At 35.7% G+C, this 16,621-nt stretch overlaps 1 pseudogene; it reads right to left on the reverse strand.

Annotated features, from left to right (window-relative positions):
- Positions 1-1,279: 1,279 nt before the first annotated feature.
- Positions 1,280-14,602, reverse strand: LOC145636793 (zinc finger BED domain-containing protein RICESLEEPER 2-like; annotated as a pseudogene).
- Between the last annotated feature and the right edge of the window lie 2,019 nt (positions 14,603-16,621).

Consider the following 16,621-nt stretch of genomic DNA (forward strand, 5'->3'; position numbering starts at 1 on the left):
GTTACTAACGCGTGTATTTTGTTATTAGAAAGAGGTACGAGGCATCAAAATAAGTGCTTTAATGATTTTAATTGATGTTATGATATAGAGTTCATGTTTAGGTTGTTATTATTATTCCTAGTATCATGTCTAGGGTAATTTTAATATTAAGTATGATTAAAAGTATGATGCCTTTTATATCTTCCTAATATTTATGATTGGGCTAAAGTTTTGGTTTTTATTGTTTAGTGACATGCTAGGGTTTGTTATTAATCTTGTTAGTATCATGCCTAGGATCTTCCTATTATTATTATGCTTTAACATGATTTATGATTATTAATTATGATTATAATTGTTATAATTTATGATCATGATTATTTTAATTATTATGATTATTATTGTTATTATAATTTATGATTATTATTATGTTGCTTGATATTTATTGTTATTGCTTGATCACGCCTCTTATGCATGTTTAAAGGGAATTGGTACTTGTAATCACGCTTAATAAGATAATTAATAATCTTGTTTAAGGTTAATTTGATTATAATTCAAGTGATCGCCAATAATAGATTTTGTTTGTGCATTAATATTCAACCAACATAGATAAACAGGTTTAGGGTTAATCCTATTGATTGCATGTTAATCAGAAAGCGCACATGAATACGATCAGAATAAAGTAGAGGCCTATTATTAGGGCAGGTTCATTCTCTTTTAGGTTGGATTTGTACCTTCATCCCCGAACCCTATTTGGTTCAAGACCTTATGGAGTTGACGATCTCTTGGATCGTTAAGGGGTGTAACCTTCACCTCGTGAACGGTTTACAAGTTCCTAAAAAACTTGCTGGCGACTATTTTGCTCTAGCTTCCTTCCCTTTGGATGCTACTAGGGATGACAATGGGTCGGATCTGGACCGGGTCCAGATGGACCCGGATCCAGATCCGTTTTTCAATCTTGGATCCAGATCCGCCCCGGATCCGTCGGGTCCATAAAATGAGGACCCAGATCCAGATCCGACCGATCCAACGGATCCGGGTCCGAATCCGGGTCCAAAACGGGTCTTGCACGTTTTGCCTACTTTTTTCAAACAAATTTAATAAAAACGCATTTCAACCAAGTTCAATGCATAAATTAGAGTTATACAACTAAAAATACAATGTAACACACATTATACATATTGTCTTTGAAAAAAAAAATCCAAACATAAAAAAAAGTACGATGTTACAAATGACCAAACAAAAAAAAAAAATAACAATGGTGATTCCGATTTGAGCATCCAATATCCATATTCCGAAAGGGCTAATCTTCATCACTACTAATATCATCAACATCCTAAAATAAAGAAACAAAACAAACAAAGAAAAGAATTAGTAATTGGCAAAAACTAAATTATACTTCGTATCAATCATATGTCTTAATATTAATTAATAATAATTTATAAACCTTACCATATCAATTATATCCACCTCTTGTACATCATTATCATTATCATCCTCCCGATCTTCGGTTATAGTTGAACATGAAAGTGATCCTTCAAAAGAGCCTATCATAAAAAAAATAATAATAATTTACTTTGTATATTAGAATTAGAAGTGTAATCTATAATAAAGTAAGAGAAAAAAAAAGTAAGTAAAACATTACCCTTTACATCATCGACCATCCAATTTTGTAAGCACATCAAAGCTTCTACGGTTTGAGAATGAAGTCGAGAACGGTGAGCACTAACCACTCTTCCACCCATGCTAAATGCACTTTCCGATGCAACCGAAGATACGGGAATTGCAAGAATATCTTTGGCAATTTTTTTCAAAGTTGGATAGTTTTGATCTCTACCCCACCATTTAAGAACATCAAATTCATTATCCTCTGGCAATGTGGCACTCTCCAAGTATTGTTCTACCTCACTCCTCAAAGGTGTTGTTCTAACTTTTTGTTTCTTTGATCTAGCAAAATCATCTTCATCATCACACTCATCAAAGCCTCTCTTTAATGGTGATTGTTCTACTACTACCTCATTCTTATTTTGAAACTCAAGGACAAGATTATCAAGGGTCCTTCTTATTCTTGCCATTTCACTATGGGCATCACTTCCATACAATTTTCCAAAATAATGAGCCACACAATCCATTTTATTTCTAGGATCTAAAATGGCAGCAATAGCCAAAATCCCATTAACATGTGACCAATATTTGTCAAATTTTTCAACCATACTCTTAGCCATTGTCCTAATAACCTCATTATTATCAGTTTGCACCCACCGATTCAAAGCAAGTCTTATCTCACAAACAATTCGAAAAAAAAAATTAGCAGTTGGATGATTTCTTATAGAAAAAACCTTAGTGGCCTTGTAGAATATTTCCAACTTTTGACAAACAAGAGTAGCCATAGTCCAATCATCCTCACTAGAATAGAAAACCTAAGCCTTTTATTTAAACGCTTCAACTTATGAAAGACATCCTTAAAAGGCAAACTAGATTCAAGCATCAAGTAAGTAGAATTCCACCTAGTTTTACAATCAAGACCCACTCTTTTAGGTTTATTCACATTCAAAAGACGACAAACTTCCTCAAATTTTTCAATTCTTTTCAGGGTAGACATCCAAAATGCTATACACTCTCTTACTTTTCCAATTGCATGATCAATCACTTCTAAACCATCTTTCACAATTAAGTTTAGAATATGAGCACTACACCTCATGTGCAAAAATTCACCATTTAACACCAAGCAACTACTTTCTAGTTTCTCCATCAATACATTAATCATTGCATCATTTGTGGTACAATTATCAACAACAACGGATGAAATTTTGTTTTCCAAATAATATTGAGACAAACTATCTAATAGAATCTTAGCAATAACCCCCTTTGTATGTGGACAAGGCACAAAACAAAACCTGCATCCAAAATAAACATACCAAATACATGAATAAAAGCTATAACATTTAGTTATTATCACAAATAATAGCATAGTTCAAATAGCCAAAAACTAAATGATAAATATGGACATTGCATTATATATACATTAATATTAGAAATAAATTGATTAGACAATTACCTTAGTGTTCGATTATGCAAATTCCATTTTTGATCAATGAAATGTGAAGTCACAGCCATGTACCCCTTTTTTTGGTTGGAGGCGGTCCACATATCAGTTGTTATTGCCACCCTACTATCATTGGCCTCTAAAAAAACCTTAAGAGAAACTCTTTCATTGCATTTTCATCACATCACTTCTCAATGTGTTCCTTGCAATCATTTTGAAATTTTCATTTAAGCTCTTCACAAAACTCCGAAATCCAATATGATCAACAATAGACAAAGGATACTCATGTATTACTACCATCTTAACCAACTTTTGCCTTGAAACATCTTGATCAAAAAGAACTTTCTTTTGCTTTTCCTTAACGGACAAAGAAGAAGTCCCATCAACTTCAGTCTTAATCTTCAATTGTGATTGACCAGCGGCAAGCTTCAAATGCTTTCCCGAGCATACTTTTTTAGCATGCTTAAGAAGGTGAGATGTTCCTGAATTTCCAGAGTAAGAGAGCACACTTTTACAAAACTTGAAAATTGCCTTTTGCATACCATTGATTTTAGTTAGATCAAAATAGTCCCATGCTTCAGAAGTTAGTTTCTTATTTTTCTTAATACTACTAGACTCACTTTCTTTAGTAGTATCATTTTCGACCTCAACAAAACCCTCAAATTCTCCTTCCTCTTTATCCGAAGGGACTATAAATGGTTCATCATTACTATCTTTAAAATTTGATTGTGCTTCCATAAACTGAAATTATTATAAAGGATAAAATCAGTAATATACTTCTATTAAAAAAAAATCAGAAATATAATTCTATTTAAAAAGAATCAGAAATAAAATTAACTTAGAATTGTAATGTACTAAAAAGCGAGAGTTGATAATACGTGCTAATTATGTAGCTTAGAATTGTAATGTGCAAGCCCCAATCATTCGCTCACTCACTGTAACGCTTCATACATTATAAAAATGAACAAAACAAACTATTGCTGAGGCTAAACAGATTCAATCATGCTAATGAATAAACTGCTTTACTTCACAGTTACTTCACATACAAATTCCCATTATCATTGCTAAGTTCTTCTATAGTTGATAAACTTAATTAGCTAGAAGGCCTAGAACTGACATTGACCACATTGTGCAACCAAATTGGCAGCAAAAACATGCACAAATAGCCCACGAAATTCAGAATTTCATCAAATGACATACAAATAAACCCACAACTCCACAAGGCCACGAATTAAATCAACATCACAAATAAACCCACTAATTTCATCAACAACAAAAATAAACCCACGAATTTCATCAACTGAAATGCAAACTTGTACAAATTCATCACAAACAAATCTGAACTACTACTTTAGTTTATTTGCTCATATAAAGTAAACAATTAAACAACAAAGAAACTAAAAAGAGGAGGGAATACGGGACTTACAGCAATGAAGGGAGATCGCCGCCGATCTGATGGAGTCGTGGTTCGTGGAGAGTAGGCTGAGTGGTGGCTGGTGGAGAACTGGAGATTGGAGAAGGAAACTAGAGAGAGAAAATTAGGGTTTTTTTTTTTTTTTTGTGGGTTAATTTCAGTTTCTAATATGGGCCGAAATTTGTGAGTGACTTTGTGAGTCTTGTACAGCTGTACACTTGTACTCTTGTATTAGGAATTTTATTTTTTTAAAAAAAATAAATTTCTAAAACGGGTCTACGGATCCGGGTCCGGGTCTGGTAGTTAGACCCGGACCCAGATTCGTTTTTTCCAGCTGGACCCGGATCCGACCCGGATCCGTCGGGTCCAAAATTTGAGGACCCAGATCCGTGAAAAACGGATCTGGATCCACGGATCCGGGTCGGGTCCAGATCCACTGCCATCCCTAGATGCCACCGTACTTAAGTGTATGATCACAGTGGGGTTCAAGCTAGGGGATTAACGCTTGAAATATTCCCTACAAGCCTGATCCTCTAGCTCACCCAAATCAACCTTCTTGTTCACATCATAAGGATCATCCTCGTCCTCGTCCTCATAGTTATCATCCTCACTGTCCTCTACACAATGAATGTCATGATCGTCCTCCATGAGATATAAGCACCTGTCAAAACAAACATAAAACGATATTAGTGTATAGTAAAGTATTAGTGCAAATGAATACTCTTATGAAATTTCAAACATCAAAAAAGTTAAATATAATGCATACGATTTGTTAAAATGATTAAATGTTAGTTCATACACAAAACAAAGGACTTGAGTTAAGTAGAAGCTCATTTAAGCCATTTTCACCTACTTATGGTCCTATAACCTTGTATTTGCATGATAATGATGAGTACACTTAAGCAATTTCAAACTAAAAACATGTTAAATATAATGAATGAGTTGTTAGAATGATTAAATGTTAGTTTATATACAAAACAAAGGACTTGGGTTAAGTAGAAGCTCATTTAAGTCATTTTCACCTACTTATGGTCCTATAACCTTGTATTTGCATGATAATAAGTACACTTAGGCAATTTCAAACTACAAACATGTTAGTTTATATACAAAACAAAGGATTTGGGTCAAATACAAGCTCATTTATGTCATTTATGCCATTACTAACTTTTAATCATATTACCTCAATCTGAAATTCCTTCGTTGTGGTCTGATCACATATAACCTACTTCGTCGTCTATGTCATTTGGTACAACAGACCTAGGAACAGTGAAAGGTGTAAAATCATCAAATGCATCATATTCTTCCTCATCCTCAACATCTCCAATGCCTAGGATTCTTCTTTTGCCAGCTAGTACAATAGACCATTTTGAATCGACGGGGTCAGTTACGTAGAACACTTGCTTAGCTTGAGATGCAAGGATAAATGGTTCCGCACTATCATTCAAGTGGCCAAAATCTACAAGAGTAAAGTCATAATATTTGACGTTACGCCTGATATTATCAACCTACTTACACTTGAAAAGAGCAACCGTGAAGTTACAATAATCAAGCTCCCATATTTCTTGAATTTGACCATAGTATGACAACTTTGCATCGACATGTGATTTATCCTTAGCACTTGCAAACTCCCTTGACGATTCCACAAGCGTTACACCACTGTTTTGGGTGGAGGAAGATTTCAAATCCCGACCCTTAGTCCAAAAAGGGTACCCATTGATGTCATATCCCTCAAATGAACGAACATCATCCCTAGGACCTTACGCAAGCCACCGTACTGTATCGGTCAAATTAGTATCATCCAATCGACCCATTGCTCGATCACGAAACCAATCGACAAACCTCTTATTATGAAACTGCATAAGTGCCCTTTCACCTTTCCATGGAAATTCGTCACGCAAACTAGCCATGTGCTCGTCTAAATATGGGTGCACATCTGCAACATGGTGCAACACATAAAGGTGTGCTTGTAAGAACTGATCTCGATCAGGTTACATTCGTTTCGACCCAATTGTGCCATGACCATCAAGTCTCCCTTCATGTTGAGAAGTAGGAAGACCAATAGGTTGAACAACGACTATATAGTCCGCCACAAAGTTACCTATCTCCTCACCCACGGTCCCTTGCATCATACTTCCTTTCGAGTGAGCCCGGTTCCGTATTTTATTTTGTAATGTACCCATGTGTCTTTCAAAAGGATAGCACCACCTCATGAACACTGGACCGCACAACTTAATCTCACGCACCAAATGAAGAATCAGATGAACCATTATGTCAAAAATTGAGGGTGGGAAATACATCTCAAATTTGCACAAAGTCACAACCACCTCCGCTTGCAAAGCATCTAGTGTACAATGATCAAGCACTTTGCTGCATATTGTATTGAAAAACGAACAAAGGTTTGTAATCACTTCCTTCATGTGCTTCGGTAAAATACCACAAATTGCAATCGATTGGAATACTTGCATCATATTGTGACAATCATGGGATTCCATACTTGTCAGCTTCAATTCTTCATTCAAGGATACAAATCTTTTCATGTTAGATGAGTACCCTGATGGAACCTTAATGTCGTACAGACATGCACAAAACATAGGTTTATCTACCCTTGACAATGTATAGCAAGCCGGAGGTAAATAAGTCTTTTCATCCATCCCTTTACCCTCAACTTTCTTCTTTGACGTATCCATGGCCTTTCTCTTTCCCTTTCCCTTGCTCTTCTCCTTCCCTTTTTTTGAAACATTTTCATCTTCTTTTCCCGGTTCCTTTCCCCTTTCTAAGCTTTTCCTGAGCCCACAATTCTGGACGAATCCCCATCTCTAGCAAATATAATCGTGCACCCTTTCCGTCCTTTGTTTTGCCTTGAATATTCATAAGCGTTCCTAAAAGAGCATCACACACATTATTCTCTATATGCATCACATCAAGGCAGTGACTAATGCCATGTTCTTTCCAGTACGAAAGCTTCCAAAAGATTGATTCTTTCTTAAACAGAGCAGCTGAGACCACAGTTTTTTCTGATTTTCCAAACACTGTTCTTATACCCTTCACCCGAGCACAAATCTCAGCACCAGTCAATGTTCTAGGCGCATTATCCTCTTCCACTATCCCATTGAAATCCTTTTTTTGCCTACGGTACGGGTGATCACGCCTAAGGAACCTTCAAGTCCGCAAGTAGACATCTTTGCGAGAATTCTTAAGGTATATGCTTGATATGTCATCAATACATATGGGGCATGATTTTTTTCCTTTGACCTTGTACCTACACAAGTTTCTATATGCAGGGAAGTCATTCATGGTCCACATAAGGGCTGCATGCAATGTAAACATCTCGTTCTGATGAGCATAAAAAACGGAAAAACCCCTTCGTCCCACATCTTTCTCAAGTCTTCAATAAGCGGCGCAAGGTAAACATCTATGTCGTTGCCAGGTTTCCTAGGCCCCGTTATTAGAAATGAAAGCATTACATACTTACGTTTCATGCACAACCAAGGAGGCAAATTATAAATTATTAAAAGTACCGGCCATGTGCTGTGTTGGATACTAAGAGTGCCAAATGGATTCATCCCATCCGTGCACAACCCAAGCCTTAAATTTCTGACTTCATCACCAAATTTCTCAAACTTCAAATCAATGTTCTTCCACTGCGGGGAGTCATCTAGATGCTTCAGCATTCTGTTTTTCTTTCTTCCCTCTGCATGCCACCTCAAGTTTTTAGCGTCTTTTGGTATTGAGAATAGACGCTTAAACCTTGGAATAATGGGAAGATACCACAACTAGGGTTGTGCACCGGTCCAAAACCGGACCGGACCTAGACCGGAACCCGGAATTGCCTATTTCTAAGGATCGGAGACCGGACCGTAATCTAGCGGTCCGGGTTTCGGTCTGGACCTGAATTTTACGGTCCAGTCTGTTTTGGACCTGATAGACTGGAATTTTGGATATTTGATTTTTTTACCAAAACAAAAAAAGATTTTTTCGAAAATTAAAAAATACAAAGTATAGTATCAAGATCAACTTTGTTCACCACTTACGACATTCTTTACATTATTTAATTATATTCTAAATTAAAGAACAATATCAAAGTTACAATTAGAGAAAAAAAACAAAAACAAAAAAACAAATCTAAGGCTTGTAGAGTCACAAATGATGGGTATTGATGACGATGCCTCCAACGACATCTCTGATATATTCTGGCGACCAATCAGTTCCGTAGTCGGTGGTTTGCGATTCACAACCGCGCAAATTAGAGTTCTCTAGTCGATGGTTTGCGAGTCGTCAAAGTCGCCGCTCACGGGATTCTTTCTAGTCATTGCTCATGTTTGCTAAGGTAGGGTTGCTTAATACAGTGGTGGTCGGTCGGCTGCCTATCTTCGCCGGTGTGGTGGGTTGAAATCGAGAGAGAGAAGAAGAGGAAGAGGAGTGAGAAACTGCTTGAGAAAATGTGAAGAGGAAGAGGCACAAGAACTTAGGAGTTAGGGTTTTAAGAAATGAAAACATAAAGTATAAATTTTTTAAAAAATTACATTTTTTCAGGTTTTCGGTCCAGACCGTAATATCCCGGTTTTTACTCGGACCGGAAACCCGGAATCGCTAGATTGTAAGGACCGAGAACCGACCCGAAATCCAACGGTCCGGTCCGGTCCAAATTCCAGTCGGTTACGGTCCGGATTCCGGTCTCGGTCCTCTTTTGCACACCCCTAACCACAACACCTTAGAAGGTGGTCCCTCTGTACCAGGATTGCAACTAATGCGCTTGTAGCGTAACAGCTTGCATCGTGGACACTCCTGCAATTGTTCATACTCATTTCGATAAAGAATACAATCATTAGGACATGCATGTATCTTCTTATACTCCAAACCAAAGGGACACATGAGTTTCTTTGCATAATAGTAAGACTTAGGAATTTCATTCCCATCAGGCAACATATCACTTAATGCAGTCAACAAAGAAGTAAAACTAATGTCCGTCCACCCATGCTTCGACTTAATGTTGAAAAGTGTTAGCACGACTGATAGTTTGGAGTATTTTTTGCACCCAAGATACAAAGGCTTTTTGAAAGCCTCCGATAATAACTCAAACACTCCACCTTTAACACCATGCAACATCTCATCCACGTCTTCATCCTCGACCTCATCCGCCTGATCATCATCGGCTCCATCTAGGGCTGGCAAAAGCTGACCCGACCCAAAAACCCGACCCGAACCCGACACGAAAAGAGCGGGTTAAGGTTGAGATTTTCGTCCAAAAACTTAAATGGGTCAACACGAACCCGAACTCGAAATTAAATGGGTTAGGTTAAGGTTAAAAATCTCAACCCGAAAATGACCCACTTAACCCGAAATAAAAAATTCAGGTCAATATCAAGTCAGATCAACCCAAACACGACTTGATAACTCAAAATAATTTAAGTTACAAAACCAAAAAAATCGGAAAAACCTTCTAATGGCCTAGCCCAATAAACTAAAGAGGCTCCATATATACTACCAAAACCCTAAAATCCCTTTCATTTCCCTCATTTCATTCAGCCATTTTACAACCTTCTCTCTCTTAAATTTTCTCTCTCCTCAAAAACACTAGAATTCATAGACATTGTCGAATCCGAATACTCCATCATTGTTGAATTCGAGTTTTTCTCCTATATTCTCACTCTCATACGGTATTTAACTATTGTTTTCATGCTTCTTCTTGATAATTTATGAATTTATGCGAATAGATCTTGTTAGTTTACAAGTATACGAATTATTCTTGCTAATTTATGAATTCATGCAAATTGATCTTGCTAGTTTATGTATTTTTGTTGTTTATTTTTCTAATTTATGAATTTATGCGAATTGGTCTTGCTAGTTTATGTATTTTTGTTGTTTATTTGCTAATTTATGAATTTATGCGTTCTTAATTGTTCATTTTCAGCATGTTCTGTTCGAAATTGTTCTGTTTTTTATTATTTATATTCTGCATGTTCTTGTGACTGTTAGTTTCCTTTTCTTGTGCCTGAAATACATGTTATCATATGAGTTTGAATTATTATTTATTCTAATTTATAAATTAAATGCATGTTATTAGGTTTAATTAGTCTTGTGACTTGTGACTATTATGTTGGCAGGATATAATGTCCAACGAATCATGTTCAATTGGAAATGCTTTGTGGATCAATTATGAAGCTTGAGGTGGAGAACTAGAATGATACGCCCCATAATGACCAGATCTTGATCCAATTGCAAGCCCTATTGCATCCTCTAATCTGATTTGAGAACTATAAATTTGAACTTGTGTTTTGAAACTTGGTTTGTAATTTGTTAAGTACACTCTTGGTTTGTAATTGATAATTAGGTACCGTACTTACTATGCGTTTTATTTTGGACTATTTGTTAGGATTGAAGTACTAAATGTTTGAATCTTCGCTTTTGTTTTCTTGAAAATCTAAAGGTTAGAAAAATTTAGGTGCTTTGAAACTTTGAAAAATTAGGTTGTTCATTTGTTCGGGTCATTTCAGATCATTTTCAGGTTAATTTCAGAGTAACATAACCTTATTTAAACCCTAATAAAATTCAGGTCAAATAAGGTCATTTTCAGGTTGACCCAAACCTGAAATAATCAGGTTCAGGTTGAGGTTTTCAACCCGAAATGTTAAATGGATCAGGTTTAGGTCAGGGGGCAGCTGACCCGAAATCACCTGACCCGAAGACGAACCTGACCCGACCTGATCCGATTGCCAGCCCTAGCTCCATCCTCACCATTATCAACAATATAGTCATCATTTTTGTATTCCTCGTCCACATGAATCTCATTGCTTCTAACACGCACATCATTCCGATCAAGATCCCTACTGTACTCTCCACCTTCACTGTGCCAAATCCACACATGGTATTTATGTCTAAACCCACGACATAATACATGATATCTAATGATTTCAACACTATCAACCACATTCACATTATTATAATCAACACAAGGACAATAAAGGCCTTTGTGACCCAGTTTGCGTTGATAAGATAAATCCCTCTCACAAAACTCTTGAACCCTATTCCAAAATTCCAATGTATCGCGTCTACCATACATCCAACCACAATCCTTCTCCATTTAATTAGTAAATTGTCTCTAAACATATATAGCAACATATAATGAATAATGTGTAATGGCTACATATTTTATGTAAATCAAATTCAAGTACACATCATGTATATACCATTCATATAGTGAAAAAATGCATGTTTCCAAATGGTCCTTATCACTCCAACCTAACCCATCCTTGAATGTCTACTCTTAGTAGTGAATGTATGTCAACTTTAATTTTCAATTTTAAGGAAAATCCGGCAACATTTCCACCTAGTTCTCCAAGTACACGATGTAGATAATTAATTATCCACATATGCACCCAGAAAACATAGCGAAGAAATGGTAAGCGAAGATGTTCCTTAAAATCGAAAAGAAGACATACATTCACCACCTAAGTGAGAGTTTACATTCAAGAACGAACAGTCCCAACCGGGGACTATTCAAGACTTTCTCCTAATGAGAAAGCCTTGAACGGGTATCTAGGCATATGATGATGCAAGAATTCTATATATTGTTGTATTTATTTGCAATTAAACAATACACAAGTTGCAATATCATGAATAAACTTTTATTAAATGGATAAATAGAAAGAAATATAGCTTAGTAAAGTTTATAATTCATACCAATATAGCAAGTACAATGGATGTACACTTATGAACTTTCCACTCGAGCTAAATATGTAGTCCTCAAGCTAAACTCGTGCTTCACATATGAATCTATTAAAAAAAAAAAATTAGCAACGTCACTAATTCTCTAATTTATTCACAATTTTCTAATGTATTCACAATTCTCTAATTTATTCACAACAACTAAGTAGCAAGATCACTAATTCTCTAATTTATTCACAATTCTCTAAATTATTCACAATTCTCTAGTGTATTCACAATTCTCTAATTTTTTCAAAACTAAGTAGCAAGGTCACCAATTCTCTAATTTATTCACAACTAAGTAGCAAGATCACTAATTCTCTAATTTATTCACAATTCTCTTAATATTCACAATTCTCTAATTTATTCACAATTATCTAATTTATTCACAACTAATTAGTAGCAAGGTCACTAATTCTCTAATATATTCACAATTACCCATTAAAACAACCTAAAATTACACATTAAAACATACCAAAATTCAACTAATTAAGTAACACTTTAACTAATCTCTAATATATTCAAAATTACTCATTAAATCAACCTAAAATTACCCATTAAACATACAAAATTTCAACTAAGGAACAAGGTTACTATATTTCTAATCTATAATGTATTCAAAATTTCCCAATAAACAACCAAAAATTAAGAAAAACCATGGTAAAATTATATTCAAACCTTAACTTTAATTTGCTTAACAATAATTGTTCAAAATGCAATTGAAAATAATATAAGTACATATTTCAAAATAATTGTTCAATTTTTAACAAAAAAATTAAAACTTACCCAAAAAAAATTAAAACTTACCCTAAGATAGTTGGAGGTGGAAGAAGCTAAGGGGAGGAGAGATTGAGGACGACCCTCGGTGGTGAAGGAACCAGCGGCGGTGGAGTGTTGGTGGCGGCTGCGTAATGGTGGAGGCGGCTGTGGTAAAGTGGTTTTCGGACCTCAGAAATTGAAAGAGAAAGAAAGGGGAAAGAGAAGGGCAGGGAAGAAAGAGAGGGGCAGTGGTTTTCGACCCTCCGGCAATGCTGGTGGCCGGCGACGGTGGCGAGTGTGGTGGAGGGAAAAAGGAGGAGAATGCAGAGCTGAGGGTTTTTGCGAATGCAACAGTAAGTCAAATTAAGGGGGAAGGAAAATGAAAGAGAAAGAGAAGGAAGAAAGGAGGGGAAAGGAAATAAAGGCGAGGTAAGTCAAATTGAGGGGGGAAGGAAAATGAAAGAGAAAGAGAAGGAAGAAAGGAGGGGAAGGAAATAAAGGTGGGTTTTTTTTTAAAAAAAAAAAAAAAAAGCACTGGTTTGAATTGGCACCGGTTCAAACCGGTGGCCTAAACTTTTTTGTCACCGATTTGAACTGAACCGGTGCTATAAGTCTGCCCTAGTTTGAACTTGCAATTTCTTAGCCTTTTTTGCCACCGGTTTGGACTGAACCGGTGGTAATATAGGGGTGCCTTTTTCATTTTTTCTACAAGTGATTATAACAAACACACAAACTGAAAGCTTAAACAGACATAAGTTGAACTAGAGTTTTCTCTACTTTAAGAGAGATGGAGAACCAATCTGTCTCTTAAGGTGAGTATTTTTCTATAGAGGACTCTCTAATGTTTTGAGAGCAATTCTATAGCTAACTCTTCCAACTCTTCCTTCACTTCTTTGCCTAATGCCCTTTATATAGGGGAAGGCTCACAAAGGTCACCGACACTTTCTATGGCTTACAGAAAACCATGACTCAACAAGTAAATATCGTTCGCTTCTTTTCTAAATATTCTTTAAAACAAATAAAATGTGCTATTACAGTAAAAGTAGAATACATAATTGCTGGTGTGGGCTCAGGACTCCATCATATCTTGTATACTGCCTTTGTTGTTCTTACTCTCTTCATAATGGACATACATTGGGTTGTCCTTCTATAACTAGATCCATCACACATTTAGCAGCATAGGATTCATCCCATGTGACAAAGATCTCCAATAAGTGCTCTTTTCCCTCTAAGGATAAATATCTCCCAGCTTTAACTTGTTCGAGATAATCATACACTGATTCACCATGTAATACTCCTTCTTCAAGATAATTTCTTAACCATTCTAGCGCTACTATAGTAGTATTTCCCACATGTATTATGACTGGTGGTTCTTCTTTTAACGCTATGAAATGGTTAAGATACTGAGCAATATAGAAAAATCCATTAGCTCTTGCTTCTGTAGGATCTTTTACTCGTCTCTGCTGGATACAGATTGGATATTTGAGTTTGCAATGAACGTATTCAAACATAATCAGGAAATGTGGAGAGTTAATTTTTCCTTCAACCATTTCAATGTTTGCACTTTGCACTTGGACTTGTTCAACTATTCCTTTATATCTTGTTGCTTCATAAATTCTCCTAAAAACAAACTTCTGGAATTTCGTGATATTCTCAAAGAACGTAGTATTATTATCGAGAAATGGTACAATACTATGAACCATCCCATAATCCCAAGCTCTGTAGTGCTCCGCTACATAAGGTGCTCTCTATTCCGGTGAATGTGGATGAATTGACATAGTACCCACTCTGGAATTGGTGTTGAATATTATTCTACTTCCCCATAGATCATAGACGTCATACATCTTGTATGACCTTGATACAACTAGATCATACCAGAACCTAAAATTATTACTCCCTCCGTCCCAAATTACTTGCAACGGTTTGACTTTTTGCACTATTCACACATCTCCCTTTGACCATCTTTTTTAGCTGTTATTTGAAAGTCAATGTAATCATGCAAGATGTTGTTGGGTCTATTTTAATATTTGTAATCATGTAAGATGTTGTTCGGAGTATATAAATATATAATAAAAGATATCAACGGTGAAACATGTGCATCGGCAAGCGTGTTCAGTCGAAATGTTGCAAGTAAACTGGGACAGAGGGAGTATCTTTTATTTTATTTAGTATTATATCCTGAATATCAAGAATGAGCCTCAGGATAATGATCATTACTTTGTACATTAGGAACCTCCGAACTGCTACATGACAACTTCTAATTAAACCATCTCGAGATCTTCTTTTTTATGAAATAATCATGGCCGCCATCAAGGCCCAAGTGGGGGGTGAACCCGCTCCATTGCTTTATCAGTTTCTTCAATAAGAGTTGTTCTCTATGCCTCCACCTTTTCTAGTTGATGGGCAGGAGGTTTTTATGATGTCTTGTGCTTCTTCGCCATTAGCCAATTCTCTGGTTAGACTATTGGCTAAAGAGTTCTTTGATCCCTGTATATGTTCAACAGTAAAAGAGAATTGGTTAAGCCATAATTGCCAACGCAGGAGTCTCCCTTGCGCTTGCATATTAGACAAATTCTTTTTAACAAAACCGAGTATGCCTTTGCAATCTGTTCTTATTAAGAATTGTTTAGGGGCTAAGAAGATTAAGAACTTCTCGATCCCTCTAATAACTGCAAGGATTTCCTTTTGCGTCATAGGATAATTTAACTCGGCTTTATTAAAACTTCCACTTCTATATCTGCAAAGTCTTTCTCCTTCTTTGATTTTTAACACAGCACTCCAGTGCTCATTACTAGCATCTGTTTCAAGGATTATAATCATCTTCACCAGTAGGTAGTGTTAGTACAGGAAGATCTTTGCACGTAGCTTTTAGATCTTGAACAATTTTGGAATCACTTTCCTTCCAGTTCCAAGTTATTTCTTTCTTGAGTTTTTTCTGTAATAGTTTTCTTAATAGAGCAAGATTTTCTATAAAATCAGAAGTATAGGTTAAACATCCTAGAAATCTTTCTAGTTGTTTTCTATCTTCAATTTTATCTAGAAATTTTTCTATCTTTTCTAAAATATGTTTTTGCAGTATTATTTGTCCTGCTTTAATTTCTAATCCAAGAAACTCAATTTCTTGTTTGGCATAAACACATTTTATCTTTTCCAAGGATTATACCATGCTCTGCACATTTTTGAGTTATTGCTTTAAGATCATTCTTATGTTGTTCTAAATCTTTTGAGAATATTAGAATATCATCTATATAGACCAAACAACATTGATTAAGTTCTCTAAAAATATTATCCACTCTTCTCTGAAATATTTGTGGAGCATTTTTTTAATCCAAAAGGCATTACTAGCCACTCATAATGCCCTTGAGGGGCACTAAATGCAGTTAATGGAATGCTTTCTTCTTCCATTTTAATTTATCAGTAGCCACTCTTACAATCCATTTTAGAAAACCATGTGGCTCCTTGTATTCTATTAAATAACACAGTTTTATTAGGAATGTAATAGCCATCAAAAACAATATTGTCATTTAACTGCTTATAATTAATGACCATTCTAGCTTTACCTCTTTTTTCGTCTGCATGATTTCTTACAATGAATGTTAGACTATTATGAGAACTTTTGCTATTTCTAATCAACTTTTTATTAAGCAATTCTTTTATTTGTTCATCAAACTCTTAAATATCTTGGTAGGTATAGACCATTTGTCTTACTCTAATAATCTTAT

This window comes from Chenopodium album, chromosome 6 (genome assembly GCF_948465745.1).
Source record: "Chenopodium album chromosome 6, dcCheAlbu1.1, whole genome shotgun sequence".
Lineage (NCBI taxonomy): Eukaryota > Viridiplantae > Streptophyta > Magnoliopsida > Caryophyllales > Amaranthaceae > Chenopodium > Chenopodium album.